The sequence below is a fragment of the Lipotes vexillifer genome, unplaced genomic scaffold (assembly GCF_000442215.2).
Source record: "Lipotes vexillifer unplaced genomic scaffold, Lipotes_vexillifer_v1.1 scaffold951, whole genome shotgun sequence".
Lineage (NCBI taxonomy): Eukaryota > Metazoa > Chordata > Mammalia > Artiodactyla > Lipotidae > Lipotes > Lipotes vexillifer.
The window spans coordinates 2,683,665-2,706,193 of record NW_006793664.1 but is presented as its reverse complement, the minus strand read 5'-3'; the positions used below and the strand labels follow the sequence as shown (position 1 = coordinate 2,706,193).

Here is a 22,529-nt window from a genome sequence, read left to right as displayed (position 1 = left end):
ACCCTGTTCTAAAACTTCATGCTGTGATCTGCTTGACTTAGTACCTTGGGGCTTTGTTTGAAAGGAGGATGTAGGCTGTAGAATGTCAAACCGAAGGAACCTGGCTTTGAATTGTGGCTCTTTCAGTTGTTAATTTGGTGGTCTGGACAGGTTGATTACCTTTTCAAAACTGACCTTCTCCATCTTTAAGATGGGGACACTCAAAATTACTGTAAGATTTATGTGGGCATAAAGTGAAATAACACATGTTAAGAGTCTATTTTAATGTCTCTTGGAAATGGTAACAGTGCTCTGTTATGATATTCTTTCCCCTAGAATAGGTCCTAAAAACCAGAACATCCAGGATAGCCAATTTATGCTAGAGTGTGTATTTTTTGTTTTGCGTTTTGTACATATCTCAAATTTAGCTGCTTTTCACAGAGTTTATAGTTATATATCAGTCTCCCTTGATGGGGCGTGAGCTGTGGTATTAGTTTGCAGGGGCAGCCGTAAGTAACAAAGGTCTGCCACACACTGGGTGGCTTAAACGAGAGAAATTTATTTTCTCCCAATTCTGGAGGCTAGAAGTCAAAGATCAAGGCAGAGTAGGTTTCTTCTGAGTCCTCTCTCCTTGGCTTGTAGTTGGCCATCTTCCCCCTGTGACATCACATGACCGTCCCTCTGTATGTTTGTGTCCTCGTCTCTTCTTGTAAGGATACCAGTCATAGGGGACCACTCCCTAATGACCTCATTTTAACTGCTTTATCTCTTTTAAGGCCCTGTCTCCAAGTACGGTCATGTTTTGAGGTACTGGGAATTTAGAACTTCAGCACATGAATCTTGGGGGACACAGTTCAGCCCAGAACCACCTTTAAGGATGGGCTTTTAGTTCATGTATTTTCTGTCCTCAGCACCTAACAAAAAGTGCCTGGCGTGTAGAAGCTGCTCATTAAATGGTTAAAGACTGAATGAGTAAATTAATGATTATTTTCGCTTTGAATGTTCTGCTTTCTGAGAATGCTAGTGGAAATAGAAGGAAACTGGGTAATCACAGCAGTAATCAGCCATAGGTGGGGTTCAGTTTGTTTATTAATCTCGTTGATGTTTCCTTTATGAATATGTGCATTCTAAAAGGGGTATTTTTCTAATTACATTAAACCTTTAAGTTTTTATTCAGTAGTAACCACAAATAAGTTCTTCATTCAGTACTCCCATATCTAATAGGTGTATAGCTCATGAAAAATAATTATTGTCCTAGAAATAAGTGATTTTAGAGACTACAATTTTTAATGTGTTTTTGTTTATTCAGGGGGTTCTTTTTCTAGTGAATTATATACCACTAGCATGTGGTACAGATCTGCAGATTACATGCCACTCATCTGAAATACCTGTAATGGTTCAATTCAAGAGAAAATAGCATCACTAGCAGCAGTTAGTAATCACCCATCTGAAGAGTAGAATGGGTCTTTTTTCTTTTCATACTCTCTGATATGAATTAGTTTTCAGGTACAATGGCAACATAGAAAAATACCCAGGATTTAGTAACTGAAGCTGAAACTATGCAGTGTTTTTGTGAATTTCATAAGGACAATTTTTCCTATTTTTTTCTTTTCCAAGGTGGGCTTTGAAAGCCTGTGAAGAGAACTGTTGGAAGTTAAAGTTCAGACAGAAAATAGAAACAAAATCTTAATTTACATTTCCTTGATGTCTTAAATTATATGAGCACAGCCTTTTGGATTTTTTTCTTTCAAGTGAGAAGAGTATTTTTATTGTTGCTTTTTAAAGACCTATTTAGAAACTAATATTTTTCGTCTATAAATTTAAGAGACTGGGATATTCTTACTATCAAGGGAGGTGGGGTAACCAACGAACTGAACAAGGCAGTATTTATTCTGAAATATATAATTTATAGTAGTTTTCAGGCTGAACGGCAGTGCCAGACTTTTCCAGTGGTAACTTAGTGAGAGGCCAGGGGATGAGTTGGGATTATGGGCAGTGGGGTAGGAACTGTTATGCATTGGTATAAAGATTGAGATTTAAAGGTGAGAGAAAAATTAGAAATTTCTAGGTCATCTATTGTGCAGTCCTTGCTTTACAGAGGAAAATACATAGCACGCAGCAGATTTATGTTTGTGTGCTTTTTGAAATTGAATAAAGGTGATGTAATAATATTTATACATTGCAAGATAATTTTCTTTTTGGCAATAGAATTATCAGCCCAAGTTATTTTCCAGAGACCCTTGGCAAGGCACTTGGTATCATAGTATAGGATTCTTTCATGAAAAGTCAGTATGTGTGTGCAGCAGAAATACTAAAATTAGATGTGCTAATTTTTCATGTGGGGTTTGTCTCACTGATTTTGAAGGCAGGTGGGAAGTGTGGAGAGGTGCCTGTCAGATCAAGAAACGTAGGGGCAGTTCAGGGACACCATTGGGTACCCGGTAGGACACAGCAGTAAAACTCCGGTGTGAATTGGAGTTGGCCTGGCCCAGTTTGGGTTCATTAGCACCTTTCAAGAACTTCAGTCTCTGCTCCTTGCCCATTTCTGCTGAGCCTCCTTTCTCCTCTAGGGATACGTTTCATATGGGGTTGATGTCTGTGGGCCTGTACAGAGCTGCTGTGGGTGTGGAGCCCACGAACCTGCCCACCTCATGGTCTCTTGGCTTCCTGCCTTTGACTTAACTTTAAACTCTGTAGTGTTGGTTGAATAATATAACTGAGTTTTTGTGGTGTTTTACCTATTTCAACATTGTCACATACACATATCATTTGTATGCTTCTCATAGAACAGAGGATATATTCAGCTATCTGAATTTAGTTCTTATTATTTTTAAGATCCTCCTTTTTCTTAAAAAAAAAAAAGCCTACTTAAATTTGAAACATCCCCTGACAAGTTGTTTTCTTTGGAAATGGAAATTCTATGGACTACCTAAAATATGTAGTTGGATGAACAGCCCTGTCAACTGAATTTTGTGCATCTTTTGCTAATTGGCTTTGCAGGGAGGCAACACGTACTTGCAGTATGGGGGTGACAGGCATTTGACTCATCAGATAGTCTCTCACTGTGTCATATGCTTTTCGTGGAGAGGCTGCTGGCTGTTAGTTAACTGTTCTGACAAATCCAAGCCCACACGATTGCTTGTCCGTTTGAGGTTTGGAAAGGTCGAGTGTTAGGTGAAACACTATTTGGAAAGTCAGTCAGAGAGCCAATCTCCAGTGCTCTAATGAAGATTCTCCCCTTTTTGTCTCCTTAAAATCTACAGTGAGGGTTGTAAAGCAGGTTTAACAGAAATGTTAGTGGAGTATGTATCTTGGAAGCGTGTGTAATTTCACATTTAGGTTTTTATTTTCCTGACTTTATACTTCTCAGCGTTCACCCCATTCTCATTTCCAGTACGTTCCTGGTTGCCCTGTTGTAAGCTTCAGAGTTGAGCAGAGTATAATCTTGGGGCTTCCTCCTGGAGATCTGTGGAATAAATTCAGTTTAGTGTTCTTGGCTGATGAGGACCCATCCAAGTTAATTATTACTTGAGCACCAAGTAAAACGTTGCGGGTTTTTGCTAATTTTTAAAACTAAGGATAATTTTTAAAACTAGCAAAATGCTCGGCTTCCCTGGTGGCGCAGTGGTTGAGAGTCCGCCTGCCAATGCAGGGGACACGGGTTCGTGCTCCGGTCTGGGAAGATCCCACATGCCGCATAGCGGCTGGGCCCGGGAGCCATTGCCGCTGAGCCTGCGCGTCCAGAGCCTGTGCTCCACAACGGGAGAGGCCACAATAGTGAGAGGGCCGCGTACTGCAAAAACAAAAACAAAAACAAAAAAACTAGCAAAATGCTTGGCCAAAAGTTTCTTTTCATTTGTTAATAGACCTCGTATTGAAGCAGTGTTTGTTAGTTGAGCTCTGTTGCACCCATGTCTGTGTTGTAATGGGATGCCTTTTAGGTATGTTTTCCCTTCTGCGTGGAGTACTTTGGTTCAGTTTGGCTGTTGGTGTAGTGCAGCCAAGCAGGAGGTTTTCCCCCTTGAGACTCTACATATTCTGGGAGACCAAGTATTTCACTAAGATAAAAGCAAATTTCTGAACTTATTAGTGCTGTGTTACTCTTAGACTCTCAATCCTGCTTTCAGGATTGAAATTTACATTTTGATGAAAAGACTTGGAATGAATTAATATGGAAGTACAGCTGCTGCAACAAGATAAATCACTGTTCATGAAATACGGGAGGGAGAATAAGGACTACATTTTTCTTGAGAACCTGGCTACATTCTCATTACAGGGGAGCGTTATTGCACCATTCCCGGATCACCCGTTTGGAGACTGGCTCCTGGCCTGCCTTACGGGATGCAGGAGGAACGAGTCTGTGTAATGGGAACAGAAGGGAATTCCAGTCCAGACTAACCTTATTGTTGACTTCAGTGAGAGGGAAAATGTTTCTGGGGATTCTGTCTGGTTTGGCAGAACTCTGAGTATTTAATTATTATTTTAGTTATTCACTCAAGTTTAAAAAACCTTTTCCCAACTTAAAGTAGGATATTCTGCATACAGCCAGGGACCTATGTTTTTTCCTAGGGCCACTTCTCTCATGACAGAAAGTAGAATGTAGAGGAGGGCTCTTAATGGGCTCAAGCATCATGACCAAAAAGTCTGTAAGAGTGGCTGAGAGCTGGGCGGCTGCTAGAAGTGTGGTCTAGTGTGGTGGGACCAGGAGCTGGGTCTAGAATTCCGGGCAGCAGGAACTTAAATAGATACTGGTGGGAGGCCACCAGTTAGGGAGTGAAGAAATTTGCTGATGAAAGAGCTTTTGTGTTGCCATCTCCTCCCTTAAGTGGCCACAGCTGCTGTCCTGTTCTTTCTTTTTGTCCTCCTCCTCAGAACGTTGAAGAGAAAAGAAACTGATTTCCTAGCCAACAGTGAGATTGAAAAATCGGCTTTGGCACAAATTATGTGATGACCGTGGGCTGTTGCTGTGTCTGGAAGTAAAGAATCTGTGAATCTGAGTCAGGGCAGGGAGGGCGTGGTAATAATCCCACTGGGGAAGGGACCCTCCTTTGAAGCAGGAGGATTTTAAGGTGAAAATAGGATCTTATTAGAAATCCTAAGGAAATTACGTTTTGTTTTAAGAGGAAACAGAGGGTCAGCTTTTCTTTAGTTATTTGTATGATATTTAACGAGTTGATGCTTAAAGTACCGAGTGAGTGTGGCTGGAAGAGGGGTGGGGGTATAAAGCCCTGTGATTCCAGGTGGTGTTACGTTGTTTAGCAGTATGTGGTGAAGGCGTGCAGAGTGCCCGTGATGTGTGAGGGTCAGAACCTGGGGGGGATGCGGTGGAAACAACTTGAAGTATGCTCTCTGGCTGCATTGCTTTCAGCGATAATGACAGTAACGATGAGGGGCGTCATTGTAATAACAAACCACAGAGACTTATTGAGTGTCACAACCAGTGCTGTTCTAAGCACTCTATATGTATTAGTTTATTTAATCCTCATAAGTACCAGATAGTTACTGTTGTCCCTATGTTACCGATGAGGAAACGTTCACAGGTTAAATAAGTTGCCTAAAACCACTTGAGTACTAAGTGGCAGAACTAGGGAGCGTGTGCATGCAAGCACTGCATGGGACTGCCTCTTACTCAAGAGTGAGTGGTCTTGAGATGCCCCAAGGGAGCCCATTTAAAGTTGAGTGGGATTCTGGGCTGAACGGGGGTGGGCTGGGCTGGACCCTTCAATCCTAAATTTGAGGCTTGGTCTTGAAGGAGTATTGACTCTAAGAATCTTCCTCCTTCATTTTTTCCTCAGAACGATGTATTGCTCTTTGGCACATTTAGTAGAACTGGATTTTAGCGTTACAGAGTGGTAGCATTTAAACAATTTAAGATTATTGCACTGAACTGATTAGTAGCGGGTGAATCATGTTGAGTAATATCATGAGCTTCCATGTCTAGTGGAGATGGACAAGTGTCTCACCTGTGTTTTCAGTAGTGAAAGTATGACCTTCTCATGAATAAAAATGCTGCCTGTGTGAACTGTACTGGATGTTAGTTGAAGCCTCTTTTCATGGAAACCTTGTTTTAGGTGGTTGTTAGGGTCCTGGCTAACCTTTAAAACCAATTTAATGCACACAGTAGCTGAACAGCTTCAGCTTCTTTGCGTGGAGTTCCTCGTAGTTGTTGTCTTGCATTGTTGTCCTCGATGCCTTGGCCTCAGCCATTGTCCTCACCACCATGTGGTGTGTGGCATGAAAGCCTTAGTGAACCTGTTCTCCTTTTCAACCCTCTTGGCAGGGAACCATCTTTTTTTTTTTTTTTTTGGCGGTACGCGGGCCTCTCACTGTTGGGGCCTCTCCCGTTGCGGAGCACAGGCTCCGGCCGCGCAGGCTCAGCGGCCATGGCTCACGGGCCCAGCCGCTCCGCGGCATGTGGGATCTTCCCGCACCGGGGCAGGAACCCGTGTCCCCTGCATCGGCAGGCGGACTCTCAACCACTGCGCCACCAGGGAAGCCCCAGGGAACCATCTTTATGTTCTAAGTGTTGAAGAGTTGAGTGTTCATACCTTGATGAGAGGCATATTTGAATAGAGATTTAATACCCCATTAACCTCTAGTCTGTTCTTTCTGTATTGCCTGCCTTGCCCAATTATGAAAATTGAGTAGAATTTAAACTTTAGTTGTTTGTCCATGTTGGATTTTTTTCTTAACCATTTAGTTCCTGTTGTTTTGACTCTGGATTGTTTTAGTTCATAAGTCTGGGTTTGTCAAGTATTTATTATCTGTTAGTTTGTATTTTGTGTACTCCTTTATTTGCAGCTACCTTCATGGTACTTAGTTTTTAAAAACCAAACCATGTTGCTATAAATAGTGCATTCTCACCGTACAGGACACAATGCCACAAAGCACGATCTTTCATGTCTCTGTTCGTTACTGGGAATAAATGGACTTGGAAAGATTGCTGTTCAAGGGCACATGGCTGAACGTGTTGAATTGGCAGTTATCCAGTTTAACGGCAGTGATAAAAGTCAAAACTATTCACATATATACTTCAAGGGCCAGTCGTATCAACTAACTTGCCTTGGCAATTGAAGTACGCTTTCTCCCCTCAGAATATCTGCTATCATATTGAACCTGTTTCATTGCTAGGCCTCCAAGTAGCTGAGTAAACTGACCTGTTGAAAGAGAATCTTTAGAGGTGTCTTTATTTTATGCCGGAGAAAGTCTACCAAATATGGTCTTTTTAATTTTAGCCCAGTTGATTTTTCCTTTTTTTTTTCTTTTTTTTTTTCCTTTTTTTTGTTAAAAGTTACCCAGCTATTTCTGTAGTTTCTTAAGACTTCTTTCTAATTTGTGCTGGTTTAGCCATATTGTGCGCTTATCTTACTTTCTTCATATTTATCACCATCACTATATAATTATAGTTAACATTTATTGAATGCTTACTGTGTACTAACCCTATTTTAAGCTCTTTTATTGTCTCATTAGATCATCACAGTAATTCTTGAGTAGAATTAGATGGTAATATACTCTGTTCATTGAATTTTGAAATATTTGTATACGTATATATTTTAATATTTATTTACTTGGCTGCATGGGCTCTTCATTGCAGCGCGCAGGCTTAGTTGCCCCGCAGCATGTGGGATCTTAGTTCCCCTGGTTGGGGAACCTGCGTCCCCTGGAGGTAAGGTGGAGTCTTAACCACTGCACCACCAGGGAAGTCCCCATACATAGATATTTTTAAACTAAGTAGTGTCATAGGAATTGATGTGGTTTAAGTTGTGACACACTGAGGGTGTTCTGGTAATACAGAGATGGTTCTTAAGCAGCGGCGTTCCACCTCCACCGACTCCTCCTTAAAGCTTTTAGTGTCCCTATTACATGAAGTACCAGCTCTTCAGCATAGCCTGTGATGCCCTAGTAAACTTGCCTCCCTTTTCCAATGTCCTTTGCCTGTGCTGCCCTCATCAGCTCCTGTTCATCCAGGTGCTTTAGCCAGATGGGACCAGTCCCTTCCCTGTCACCCTCTCACGCCTCTGGGCCCCATTATTTCCTATCTCCCTGCCTTTGGGTAACACACTGACCACTTGATCGGTTCTTATTTTCTCTAACTCTGCTTTAATCTTTCTTGACAAGCTTTCTCCTTCATATGGAGCTAATTCTTTTCTTGTATGTATTTTTTTTTTCACTTTAAGTATCACTCTAGTGTAATTGTTTATTTACAGTCTTTTTCTCAATTGTCAGCTCCTTGTGTGGGTAGATTCTAAATCTTTTACTACTGGGTTCATGTAATAAGCACTCTGTAAATATTTGTTAGGTTGGCCTAATGAGCCAGTGTTGTCTCTTCTGAGAAGCCTTTCCTGAGACCAGGTCGTTAGTCTGCTTCACTTTGTTCCCTTTTCTGTATATGTCGGACTCAGAGTCTTTTGGTTTATTGGTCTTTTTCATGTTTGTCTCCCAGAACTCAAGGACAGAGCACAGTCTTGCTTATTTTTCTGCCCGCTCCTAAGCACAGTGGCTGACATAGCACTACATAGCCTTTGTTCCACAAACAGATTGCAACATATAATAATGGTAGTCATGAAAGGGGTGTGAGGCCTTTCTTCTACTGCCCTCCCAGATACCTGTATCCAGATCTTCAAAACAGTGGTTCTTCATGTTTTCAGAACCACAGAAACTTTTGAGAATCTGTTGAAAGCTATATTCTCTCTTCAGAGATTCAGCAGTTTGGTTACAATACCACGGGCTCATGAAATGCTAACTCTGTTCATGGACCCTCAGTGTCCTTGGACCCCTGCTTTTAAGTCCCTCTGTTCTAGAGGTTTCAGGGTGGCCAATCCTCACAAGCTCTCATAAGGGAGGACCAGAGGGCAAGGAGAACAGTGATAACAATGGTGACAGTGGTTAATGACTGGCATTTTTATAATGCTCCACAGCCTGCAAGTATTTCTACATACATTATATGGCACTTAGTCTAATATGTGCTTATACAGTGGGTTTTATTTCTACTTTATAAATGAAGTAGGTAAACCTTTACAATGGACAAATAGAAGTCACTTTTCTATATATTTGTACATGTGGGTAAAATGTACAGATTCAAGAGAATCTGTCATCCAAGGCTATTTCCAAGTGAAGTAATAACCTATAGTTCTTTGCAAACCTGTATCTTCAGATAAACTTGTCTCCCCATTAAGGTGTACAAGACAAACGATTATAATAAAATAATAAAAAATATATCTGTTTTTAAGGTAGGCAGCTGTCTGGGCCAGGATTTGATCTTCAGTATTGCCAGCTTACCGTGGAAATCCTCCATAGCTCAAACTACTAGTATGCCTTTATTCAGGTAAAATAATGTGAGATAACGCAGACTTCTAATATTGAACTTAACTTTCTTGACAGACTGGATTTTTATTTAAATGGTCTTAAAAATCAGAGCATTAGGGATTTAATATACTGTTTTAGTTCTGTAAATAGTCCCTTATTCAGTACAAAAGAAAAAATTTGATGAGTAATACTTATTTTTAAGGCTACTGTTTATTATAAAAGGAGCATTAAATAATTTTCTAGTGAAAGGTGAAATTAATCTGTATGTGGCAACATTTTCTGATCTGTGATTTACAGGTATTGATATTCATATCACTTGCAGTCAGTATGTTATGTCAGTTTTTGTAAACAGTGATTTTGGACTCTTTCATGAAGTAATATGTTTTCTTTATCACAAGTTGAAGACATTTTGTTAGTTTAAAACAGCTTTTTGGAAAAGGACTTTACATTTGAATTAACTTTTAAAGTGTTTAAAACAGTTCAACCATAAATTCTTAGTTAAAAGATTCTCTAAGATCCATTTGTTTTTAGTTTTTGTTTGTTTGTTTGTTTTTTAAATCTTGGCCACACCTCTCATGGCTAGTTTCCCTGAGCAGCGATTGAACCTGGCACGGCGCAGTGAAAGCACCGAATCCTAATCACTAGGCCACCAGGGAGCTCCCTGCTTTTAGCTTGTCATCATTAACTTAACTGTTTTACTTGCCTGTTTAGTCTTAAAGCTGGTTGACATCAAGCTGTCTCAAATATCTTTATCTTGTTGCAGTTCTTGGCACACAGCTGGTAGTCAGTAAATACTTGTTCAGTGATGGTCATCTTTTAATAAAGCCAGTAAATGTCACGTGACGCTATTCTTCTTTTGATTTTTTCCTCAGCTGAAGGTGTGTACATTTTTAAATGAAAAAAAGACGAGTTTGCCATGTAAAAACCAAGTTAGTTCGCTGGTTGAGGCATCAGAATGGAAACCCCGTTACTTTTAAAGGATAGATCTAAAACAATTTTTTAAAGTATTTTTTTCTTAACAGCGTGATGACTTCATGTAGAAGATGAAAGCTGATTAGGAAAGCATGAACATGAATAATATCCATGTTTGTTTTTAATTAGCTCAGTGTTGTTGGTTTTAGAAAGAAGTCAAACTAAGTATCACATCTACAGAATATAAAGCTTTATAATTTAAGGCCCATGATTTTTCAAATAATGTGTTTTGCATAGTGTATATTAAGAGCTATTCTAACATTTAAAAAATCTGCTTTTGTCATTTTATGTCTCACAATAGGAGCTGTATGAGGGCAGGGACCTTTGTGTTGTTCCTGCCTGTATTGCTAGTGCCTAGAACTATGCCTGGAACGTAGTAGGCACACAGCAAACACTTGGTGGATCGGTACAGTTTGAACTTGAAATAGATTGTTACCAAATAATAAAAGGAAACACATATCTAAGTAACCATCATTGGGAAAGACCTTTTAAATTTATTCTGCTGGGAATATATTGAGAAAATTATAAAGGGGTAGAAAGGTGTCATATGTGCTATAGGTCCACCTATTCTTTTAATGCAGTTAAAACTGATCTTCCATTTAAAATGCCCTTTTCCCCATACTTCTGAAATAGCTCAAAACAATAGAATTAGAGTAATAGCCACAACAAAACTTCAGTGGCACTGCCGATTCCTTTTGTTTATACTTTGCCAGCTTGAGAAGCAACTTCATTTGTCAGATTGGGTTACCAACACCTAGAATTAGAAATCCTAAATTCTGTGGCTTTCTAGGTGAGTATACCTGCCTTAGGGATTGTTGTTTTCTTGGGCTATAGAATAGCCTGTGTCATTCTCTGGGAAACATATTTCCTCTAAGTACTAAAAGATGAACATCCATTTATATTGTATGTTATTTTGCAAACATTTAACTCTTGAAAGACTTTCAGATTAGTAGAGCCTGTTTTTACTTGCTAGTATCATTATTGATGAATTTCCTAAAGCTTAAAAGAAGTAATTATTTCTAGAGTCCTAGAGTATTTTTTGAAACTGTCAGTTTTCTGCGGTAAATTGAGCACATATAATGTACTCTTTTAAAAAGCCATTTGTTGTTTATTGTAAATCTCTTGGTTATTTCTGTTAATGGGGTGCTATTTACTTATAGCAAACCCTTCTTTTAAAGCCTAAGTAGAATTAAGGAGAAATTCAGTGAGCAGACTGACTATGTTAAATATTTTCCTCATCTAAGTGACTGCATCTAAATTTTTAAGAAAATTGTTATTTGCTCTTTGTCTACTTTTCTTGCTTAGGGCATCTAATTCTAAACCTTTCATACATATGAATAGACGGCTAGCAGTAGCTAATTCAGTTCACTTCGTTTTTCTAATTTATACCTAACTCTTTAGGATGATTAAAGGAAGGGCAGAAAACCTTTGTGGAAGTTACTCTCTGTGTATTTGGGTAGAGATCTGTTCGGGGGAGGCACATTTTGGTGCCTGAGAACCAGTTGAGATTTACGAGAAATGGAGAGATGATGTCTAGTTTAAGTTAGGTTTAATGAGAACGATTAGAAGATTTAGTGGAGTAAATGCAGAGAAATCCAAAGCCAAATTGAAACTTTCATTATCTTTGGGCCGACGTGAAATACCGTGAAGCAAGTCACCGAGAACCATGTTATTTAGCCTTTTGTTGGGAAATAAACCACCTTAAACTTAGTGGCTTCAAACAACCACCTAAATTTATTTAGGTTACAATTCTGTGGGTTGGTAGTTGGGGCTGGATTCAGCTGGGTTTTTCCTTTGCTAGTTTCAGCTGGGCTCGCTCATGTGTTGGGTCATTTATTGTTAGCATGATGGCTCAGCTTCTGGGAGTTGACTAGATTTGGGTTGCGGGCCGGGGCTACAGCCCTACCTGTGTCATCATCCAGCAGACCAGCTTGAATTTGTTCACATAATAGTCTCAGGGTTCCAAGAGCTAGAGAACAGAAGCAGCAAGACTTCTTGAGGCCTGTACTCAGAACTCATATGTTGTCACTTCTCCCACATTCCTGGCTGAGCAGGGTGACTCAGTGGGTAGAAAAATAGGCTCCACCTCTCCGGAGGCGTTGCAAAGTATTGCGTTCATTTTTGAGTCTACCACAGTCACTTTAGCTGTTTTCCCTTCGAGGAAATTCCCTTTGAATAGTAAATGTACATAAGAATTTAAAGGCATTTGAAAATTGTCTGTAAAAAATATCTATAGTTTCTTGAAAAATTTCTACCTTACATATTCAGCTATACATAAGGTTTTTAATGCTGTTAAAACATTTCATAGTTTTAAAATACTTCTTCAAGTTATTTAAAATATATTTCCGTGTAAGCTAGAACTTGATCAAAGATACCAGGAGTATGCATGAAGAGTAAAGACACCAACACCGTAGTCTTTACTCCTTCTCAGTTTTTATCACAAAAATTTCTGAAGTGGCTTGTCCCCAGGGAACTTGAGGATCCCAATTTTTGAACAGCATTTTAATGCCAAAGGCAGAGATACTGAGTGTCTGGTAAAGGTAGCCAGGAGGTCTTCACAACAGCCTTTGGTTTCTGGATGTTGTTTTTTACACCACTTTTCTTGCTAATTAATTTGTCACAAATTATTTCATTTATTGCTTTTTCTTAGAGGAAGACTTGGGGGAAATGGAATGGGAAGTACAGGGACAATTTAGGGGACATTGAAAGAGGGAGGGGACATAGGAGGGTGCTTTGCTGTTTCTTGGCTTCGTACACGTTCCTTATACCTCTGCTCACGTTTCAACTTAAATGGAAACATTAAAAATAATTTAAAGATGTATTTTAATGCCACTTAGTATTGTATTAAAGTTAGCTTGTATTAGAGTTACATGACAAATATGCAACAGAATAAACAGGAAAATGCCCTATGACATTTCAAATCTCAGAATTTGAAACAAACTCATAAATGTACTGACTGACTAAGTCTTGTGATGTTTCTGTAATTTGGGGGAGTTAATGGAAATTTGGGGAGTTAATGTCTTTGAACACATTGACATATCTGTGGAAAAGGAAACTTGTGGCTATCTTTTTTTTTTTTAAGAAGATATAATTAAACCCTGGTTAGTATTATTTTCCTCAAAGAGATTAGAAAAAGAAGCAATGAAAAATAATCCTCCTTAGAGAAGAAAAGAATAAGTGACCTCAGTAAAGCATAAATGTTTGTTCATTGTTTATTGCTGTACAGTGATCATTAAATATCAAAATGGATGTTCTTGTTTCTAATAAAATTCTTTCATAGGATGAAATTAAGATTCTATAACAGAAGTTTAATTTAGGTTTCATTAGAAACCTAGTCTAGAGATGCTGACCTAAAATTTGATATTTTAATAGATAATGAATCTTGAATAGAGTATATGGAAGATCATTTTATCTAAGAGAATAGCAGTCTTAAGTTCTCTATTTTGGGATTAGAGGTGAATCTGCATTATGATAGACACCTAATCAGTACAATCTGTGTAACCAAAACAAAGCACAACAAAACAAATTGTGTCCCAGAGTAGACTATAAAACCATTTATTAGAAGTGCCCTATTGTTTAAGCATTTTATTCCGATGCAAGTGCCCATGTGAAAAAAGTGAGCCGATATTCACAACTTATATTTGCAGAATTGTATAAATTCTGCCAGTGTTTTATTTTTTATTCTTCAAATCTTCAAAGAAGAGTTAGTTTACAGGTTAAGGCAGCATTACTCAGTAGGACCGTCCATGTATATAATTTTAAATATTCTAAATGCCCCCCCACACACACACATTAAATAAGTGAAATTAATTTTGACAATATATTTTATTTAACATACATTTCAGCATGTAATCAACATAAAAGAGTGTTAATGAGACCTTTTGTGTTTTTGGTTCACATGAAGTCTTGAATTGATGTGTATTTTGTACTTACAGCACACCTCTGTGTGGACTAGCTCCACTTCCAGCGCAGCGCAGGTTGAGAGAATTGTGTGGAGCTTAACTACTCTGAGGAATATTTGTCAATTCAAAGCAAGGCTCAGTCACCCAGTGAGGTGATGGCCCCATGTCTGTTCCTCCATGATTGGTTGGTGCACCCTTGCTGGGAAGGGGTGGTGGGAAGAGTTAAGTAGTTCTGCGTGACGAGTTTAGTATTGTTAGGAGCAGATACCTTCTTGGGATGGTATTCAGTGAGGATGTTAAAAACTCACTATGCTGGTGTTGCAGAAAATTTCTTTGTCAAAGGTGCTGCTGGCTTAGATCCTGGTGTGTAAAAATATTACAGTGAAGCAATTCTTGTGATGTTAAGCTAGTGTCAAAGCTGGATGGAGACTCATTTTGCAGTCATTTGACCTGGGCTGTCTCTTGCTTTGTGTTAGTGGATGTAGGAAAGCAACCTAACAGTTAATTTCAAGTTAAGCTTTGTTTTCAATTAAAAATTGTCTAGTGATAGCTTTTGTAAAATTCTGTGTGAATCAAGTGTTTTTTTTTTTTCAGGATAAACATCTCTTATTAAACTAGTTCCATTCACATTGCCTTTTGGGTATGTATTTGGGGTTGGTAGCATATTTCTAATTTGATTGGACCTTCGAGGGCTAAATCTTCTTTATGTAAATGTATATGGTGTCTTAAGACAGTTTTTACCAAGTGATTTTCCAAAAGATGTGATTAGACCAGGTCTTCCATTTCCAAATGAAGCAAAATCTGTATTAATTAAAAGACAGGTTCCTATGGGCTTGGGAAATTGTTAACCTTTGTAACCCAAAACCTATATTTTTCATACTTCTCTTTGGGATTAAGGGCAATGATGAAAAGTAGTCCTTCTGTAAACTTGCTGTTGTGTTGCTTCAGTTTTAATTCTTTTCAGAGTTAAAAAATTCATATTTTCATATTTTGGGATTTTTCTGTGTAAATTTTGGGATGTGCACACTGGGATGATTTTTGTCCTGTCATGACACTCTTCATGGCATTTGAATGGACAGGCGGTTAAAACCTGCTATACCATGCCAGCTGCCACTGCTGCCCTGGTGTCCCACAGATCTACCTGCTTTGGGGCTTTAACAGTTTTACATCACAACTTGTGAATGAAGCTTAAGTAAATATGTTTATTTTGTGCTGGCTGCTGCCCGGGAGTCTGCTGAAGCAGCTGGAGATTTTTTTTTAACCCCTGCCGGGTGAACCGTCACGTGACAGGCAAATAGCATTTCCTCGGTCAAGCTTGAACTCTCCTCCCGCCCCCTCCCCCGCTTCAGGACTGGAGAATGTAGGGATTGTCTGGCTCTGAGCCCTATTGATTAGGTCACAGCCTGATCTTCGGAAAACAGAGTTGCCCTGGGGCCACCTCACTGCAGGGAATTTGTTAAAGCCGGTGTGAAAGGGCCACATGGGGTCTCCAGATTACCTTATGAACAGGAATCAGTTCAGGGAGCAGAGTCCTTATTAAGGACCTATTAACTTTTTCAGGCTTCTTGGATTGAAAAGCACTTGGAATCGAAGGAATAAGAAAAGGAAATTGTTGCCAAAGCCACTGAAGGTGCATCTCACCCCTCTCTGGGAGTGCATCTGTTCAGTTGCAAATTTATTTCCTGCTTGGGGCTTCTGTTAGCTTTAGAAGTCCCCTTTTAAGGTCTTGAAAGGGGAGTTTGAAAATGATTACATAATATTGATTCTTTTCTTTGAAGAGTTGACTCTCCATAGCATTTGGGCAAAGTTGGCAGGGAACCACTTGCATTTGTAAAATGAACTTTATTTTCCAATTTAAAAAAACAGTATATAACCATTGTAGAGCTCTGGGAAAATGTAGACTATTATGAAGAAGGAAAAAAAAACTTCTTAAAGTTCTACTGCCTAGAGCACCACTGAAATTTTTTCCTAACTTGTGTACACACAACACACACACACACACACACACACACACACACACACACACACACACACACACCTCCAAGTGCTGGATTTTTAAAAAACTAAACACTGTGCGTATTGCTTTGTTGACTTCCTTTCAATATACACATTCAGGACCTTTTGTGATTTTTAAAATATTCTTAGAGAACATGATTCTTGGTACTATAGTATGCCATCACAGAGATTAATTGTAATATGTATAATAATACCAAGTTTTTGAACACTTAAATTATTTCCTTGTACGTGTACTGTTTCTCTGTTGCCCTAGCATAAATTCCAGGAAGTGGAATTACTAGGTCAGAGGAAATAAACATTTTTAAAGTTTTTGCTACAAAACAAATTGCCGCATTTTTACCCATAAATAAAAGCCTCATCAGCAGTTTAAGAAAGTTCATCTCTCTGCATTCTTGCTGCCACTGACTATCTGGATTTAAAAACAAAACCCAAAAAGGTACCAATATTGTTAGTGAAAAAACTTCAGTCAGGGAACTATCATAATTGAAATGGTGATTGTTAATTTTGTGGCTGTATTTTGGTTATGTGTTTGAAAATTCTGATTTTTGTAAACGAACTTTTTGAGACTGTACTCTTTGATTTAATTTAGCTTTTTAAATCTTTGTCCCCAATGGCATCTTAATGCTTCTTTGTTTTTTTTTTATGTATGATATCTCTTATGTGCTAAAGGTCCTGTGGAAAAAAATAACTCTAAAATGGGAGTTTACTTTTTATTTCACTTGGTTAAATACTGTTTACTCTATAAAACCATATGTTTAGTATGAATTTCTAAGGTTAGCTGCTGTGAGGCTTTTCAAATAAAGTGTGATATTACTGTTAAAACCAAGAATACAAATTCTTCTCTCTTCCTTCCCTAAGTGGTCCTTGTAAGTTAATTCACTATCCCACATCCATAGTCCCACATCCATAGTTTATATATACTGAGGGGCATAGTGATTGAATTAAAACAAATTATCTTATTCATGGGATGATTTGAGAACAGATTATCCAAGATCTGTTATCAGGCAATAAGCAATTCCTTCACAGCTATTAACTCAAGTTAAGTACCTGGGAGAGACTGTGAAGCTGATAAAAGACATAGGTTTCTATTCAAAGAGAATTGCGTGAAGAACAGTTTTTTAAAAATCCAAAGTTTTAAGATAATGACTTAGGCAGTAGATCTAGGAATTAAATATTAAAATTAGGTTTGTAATTGAGACAGAGTGCTGTGCTGCATTTAAACAGATTAGACCCATATGTTAGGAGGTTAATATTGATTTAAATGTGCTGAGGTGATTTTATTGAGCCCTTGGAAAAAAGAACACTCATTTGGAAATCCACAAATATTTTATTTTTTGTTAGCTTCCTATTGCATACTTATAATTGCATTAACTGAAAAAGTGCATTTTAAAGTCTAATTTACCAATAAAATGATAAAGATGGGAGGAGGCATGCAAGAAAGAAAATCTCTACATGGCTTCTTTAGAATTCGGGTGGAGAAGAAAATTCACAAATAATTATAGTACACAAACTTTCTTCCATATGCACCGTGGGGGACTCATTCTAAAGGCGGCAGTACTGAATGGATGCATCTTTAATCATCTGGAAGTAAAAATTCCATTATTTTTCTAAACCAGACAGTAGTTGTCTGTTTTAATGGAATAGTTGGTTGATTACAGCTCTTCGGGGCTTTATTTCCCAGTGCTTACTTCCCGTACACATTTGAATTCTAGCTTCAGGGATTGTCATAAGTGAGTCAGAGAGTCAAAGAATTTAGAATAGTAGTTGTTTTTAACATTAAAATTTGGCTGTTTCACTAGGGGAAGTAGATTTCCTTACAGCAGATTCCCACAATCTGGGTGCTTCGAAATGGACTCTTATTTACAAATACAGAAGCAAAACTTGGATAAGTTATCAAGAAACCTACCAAATGGACCAGAGACTTCAGGGTCTGCCAGTGTTTTCTTTTTTTTATTAGAGAGAATAATGCTTCTTACCTAATTTAAAGGAAATAAAATAGTCTGTGGTAAAAGTTAACAAAGAAGTCTTCATTGCTTTTTAAGTAACCAAATGTGTGTTGGCTTTATGAAAAGCAGACTTCTGTTACAATCACAGAATCCAGTGTATAGAAAGCCTTATACAGGCTAACGTTACTGGCTTGAAAGTTGCTAGCTAAATGCCTCAAAAAGTTAAAGAAAGGAACCCCTGAGTTGTGTTGAAATGAAAAGTTAACTGGAGTGAACAAAAATGCTGACTGCGTAATCCTTACCTAAGGAATAGCTGAAGGCACTAAAGCAATCCCAGGCCACTATTTGCTGGTTGCAAAATCTGCTGTGATTTGTGTGTGTGTGTGTGTGGTATGCGGGCCTCTCACTGTTGTGGCCTCTCCCGTTGCGGAGCACAGGCTCCGGATGCGCAGGCTCAGCGGCCATGGCTCACGGGCCCAGCCGCTCCGCGGCATGTGGGATCTTCCCAGACCGGGGCACGAGCCTGTGTCCCCTGCATCGGCAGGCGGACTCTCAACCACTGTGCCACCAGGGAAGCCCCTGCTGTGATTTTAGGAAAATCTTTGAATGAAGATTTTTCCTTTGAAATAGGAAATTGTAGGCCTTCATGTATCTCATATTCTTACTAAAAAATATGGATGTTTGGCTTCGCGGTTGATTCCCTCTCTTGCAGTGGTTAGCGCTCTCTATTGCAGTCCCATATTCTAGCAGCTTTTTGAAATTTTATTTAAGGACACAGAATGAAATGCTTCATTACAACTTATTCATTCATGAAATGTCAGGCTTGTTCTTCCTTTCCCTGTGAGAAGAGTTCATGTGTCTGCTTCTGCCTGTTTGGATTACTTTGTTTGATCTGAGAGTAATGCCCTTGGACTGTCCTTTCTGTGATGAAAGTTAAGGTGAGGTGAATCAAAGTCAAGCCAGATAAGACAGGAATGTGCTTCTTGGCAATTTCTCCATCATTTCTGGCTTTGAGACTCCGGCTCTATACTTACCATTCTTGCCCAAGGGATTAGGGCACTGGTTGACTTTCATCCTCTTAGATACAGTGTTTCACACACAAGTGGGGCTCACTTGCTGAATTCCTGAAATTCATGACTTGACTTTGGACATAAAAGAAGTTGCCAAAAATACTAAGAGATTGGCGTTTTCAGTTTAGTCAAAACTGAACTCAGAATAGTAAATGAAAACCACGCCTCTTTTATTAAATATGGTACTCTATCCAAAGGTTACCCTTTTTAATTTGTTAAGTTTTTGTTTAGCTTTATTGCCCTGTACACATTATTTGTCTGAAAGTGTTTCACTCTGCTGCCATTAATACTAGTGGGGTGAAGGGACCTGTGATTTCTTTTTTTTCCAGTTACACCCCCCCCACACCCAAGTTAATGATTAACATATGGTCATTCACTTGTGAAAGAATGTTGATTGCTTTGGAAAATGCTTGGTAATTATTTAAAGTTTCCTACAGAAGTTTCTTAGTGATTTCATTCTATTGAAAGTGGGCCAAGCGTCAGTTCCACTTTCTGTGCCTCAGAATGTTCAGGTGTGGAAGGCAGGCACATTCTTCTAAGTGGGAAGCACAGTTCGCAGTAGCTCCTGAGTCCTGTATGGGAGCCAACAGATTTACAAACGCACTTTTTCTCCCTCTCACAGCCACAGGCCTGGCCTTCCCAAAGCACTCATTTCATGGTGTCAAGCACAGAAGCACTAACTGCGCTGCGCAGTGGATCCTCAGTCTGGGATTGGATATAGTACATCTGCAAGGAAGGTTCAGTCTAGTTCTTTAAAAAAAATGTGTAATCTTAAAAGTCTTTGAAAAGTTTATTATCGCCAGATACACATAATTCATAATGGCCTAATTGAGTGGGTAGATGAGACTCCTGTGGAATAAAGAATTTCTTACAGATATGCATTCCTAAATATGGTAAACATTAGAAGTTCTAGCGTATTTTCTTAAGTAGGAAAGCATCTATTAAAGTTCCATGTAAACTTAATTTGCATAGTCACTTAGTTGCATAAGTCACATAAGTATATAATATATATAGTATATAATATGTGAATATATAAGTATATAATATGTGGAGTTCATGAAGTAATAATCCTACTGTGCTGTAACCCTTGAAAACAACTGGAAAACTCAGTTTTATTAAATTTTATATATGCAATATCTTGTGATTTTATATTTTTCTGTGAAGGCTTTGGAAGTCTCTGTGGGAATTGAACCTTTTTCATATTTTCAGAGGGATCTCTGATCCCTAAAAGGATAAGTCCAAAAGTTGAGTAAAGGGAATAAAAATCGAACAGTAAGCCCTTCTGATCCTTGATGGATCGTTGACCTTAAGGAGAAGAACCAATTGCTTGGACCATCCTAGAAAGAACCCTTGGAGGAGGTTGTGGAGAAATGAGGATGTGGGGAGGGGGAAGGAGGTGGAAATCACTTCAGCGCTCTCAAATCCTGCACGGGTCCCTGAAGGATGAGGACTTTGGAGAAATCATCTGTGTCCTTTGAAGGTGAATCCTTGGGAGAATTTCTCTGAGGCAGGATTCAGAAGATGAAAAAAGGCCTCCATGGAGAGTTCCTTCCTTCCTTCCTTCTTTGATTCGCTAATTACTATTTATTGACAGCCCCCTACCTACCGGAACCCATTCCTGGTGCTCTGGATTCTGCATTGTATGAGATACACAGTGCTGTGGTCTTCCTGGAGCCCTCTTTCTGAAGAGAGAAGACCGTTGATAAGTCGAGAAGAAGATAAACACATACTTTCTGCTTAGCAGTGCTGTAGAGAAAATAAACAGTGCAGTGCGTTGGTGGTTTTCTGCAGGGTGTAGATGGTCTTCTTTAGATGGAGAGGGCAGGGGAGGACTTCTAGGAGAAGATATGAGCAGGGACTTGAATGACAGGAAAGGAGAGCCAGCCATTTGAAGGCAACTTTTGGTCAGAGGGAATAGCAGCCCCGAAATACAAACAGGCTTTGTGGCTGGACATCTGCGATGAAGGGGTTACAGAGCAGGGGCCAAGTCACCTGGAGGCTTGTGGTTGGTGACCAGAAATGACTGGTGGGGATGCAGGACAGTCAGATCCAGGGAAGGATGTAGCCCTGTCTTACCCAAGGAGAGGTCTAGCTTACCTGCCCTCCCAGTTTCGTGCAGGTGCTCCTTTTTCCCTGCTGCTGACTGCCCTACTCTCCCGAAAGTCCCACTGTGAATTTTTATCCCAGTCCAGGCTTTATGCTCGGCTCCTTGGGGACCTCTGTGATAGCAGGTCATCACTGGTGACAAGGAGAAAAAGAAGGAAAATGCTTCTTTCTGTTTTGATAGTTTGCCACCCAATTTTCCTCTTTGGTAATAGACTTTCTTTTAGATATAAACCCTTAAAATAAGGTTGCTGTTTTAACTGCTTTTAAAAAATCATTAAAAGTAAGTTGTTTTCTCTGAGAAGCAAGTTTTTTTATTTCAAAAAAGTTTTTCTTTGTACTTGCACATCATAAAAAGTCTTGAATTAGAGACAGTTACAATTTTTAGCAGTTTAGAAGGTAAATTAATGATATTTTGAAACGAATCTTGGGAGGTGTATGCTTCATTTTCCTGTACCCAGGTCTAAGATAAGGAAATCTCTAATGTTCCTTATTTCCATATGATACTGATAATTTTGTACCTTTGGAGACAAAGGGATTAACTGTAATATGGGTATACAGTTTAGTCTTTAAATTTTTTTAGTAATTATGGTATATTCTAGGAATGACTTCGATTGAACTTGGTTAGCTTTAACTTGTAAATCTGTAATGACTTGGAAATTTGATGAAACTTGATCAAAATTTGACGCACATAAATGGGGAAGGAGATAATATCTGGGGCAGAGATGGACATAAGATTTTCTGTCTTTGCTCCAGAGATTTCTAATTTGATTTTTTTCCTAGTTTTGATTATCATGTCGTATTTGAAATGAGACTATAGCTCCGTACTTTGTTGGGGTTTGGGGCGAGAGTTTATAACAGACCTCAGTGACCACTTTAACAGTCTGGATGGATGCTGTGCACATTTAACATATTTTTTATACTATTAGTCGAAACAGCTTATTTATGTGCCTCTATGGAAAGTGTGGCAACAGTGGAAAGTGTCTACATTTCTTTTGCTCTGCAGCATTCCATTCAGAACACTCAGGTTAGTTTAGTCAGTCACCTGGTCTTTAAGTGATTCTAATAATTCTGCTTCAAACATTACTTCATCATAATGTGGTTTCTCTTAGCTAGTTTTCTCTTTGGAGTAGTAGTAACATCCTTGTAAAGTACAAGGTTGGATTAAGGTGTGTCATACCTTTTTTTTTTTTTTTTTTTTGCGGGACCCGGGCCTCCCCCTTTTGTGGCTTTTT

At 38.9% G+C, this 22,529-nt stretch overlaps 1 protein-coding gene across 1 annotated transcript in view; it reads left to right on the top strand.

Moving 5' to 3' along the window:
* FAT1 (FAT atypical cadherin 1) overlaps nucleotides 1-22,529 on the top strand; it is a 123,811-nt gene that overhangs the window by 19,008 nt on the left and 82,274 nt on the right. The gene's annotated exons all lie outside the window — the stretch shown is intronic.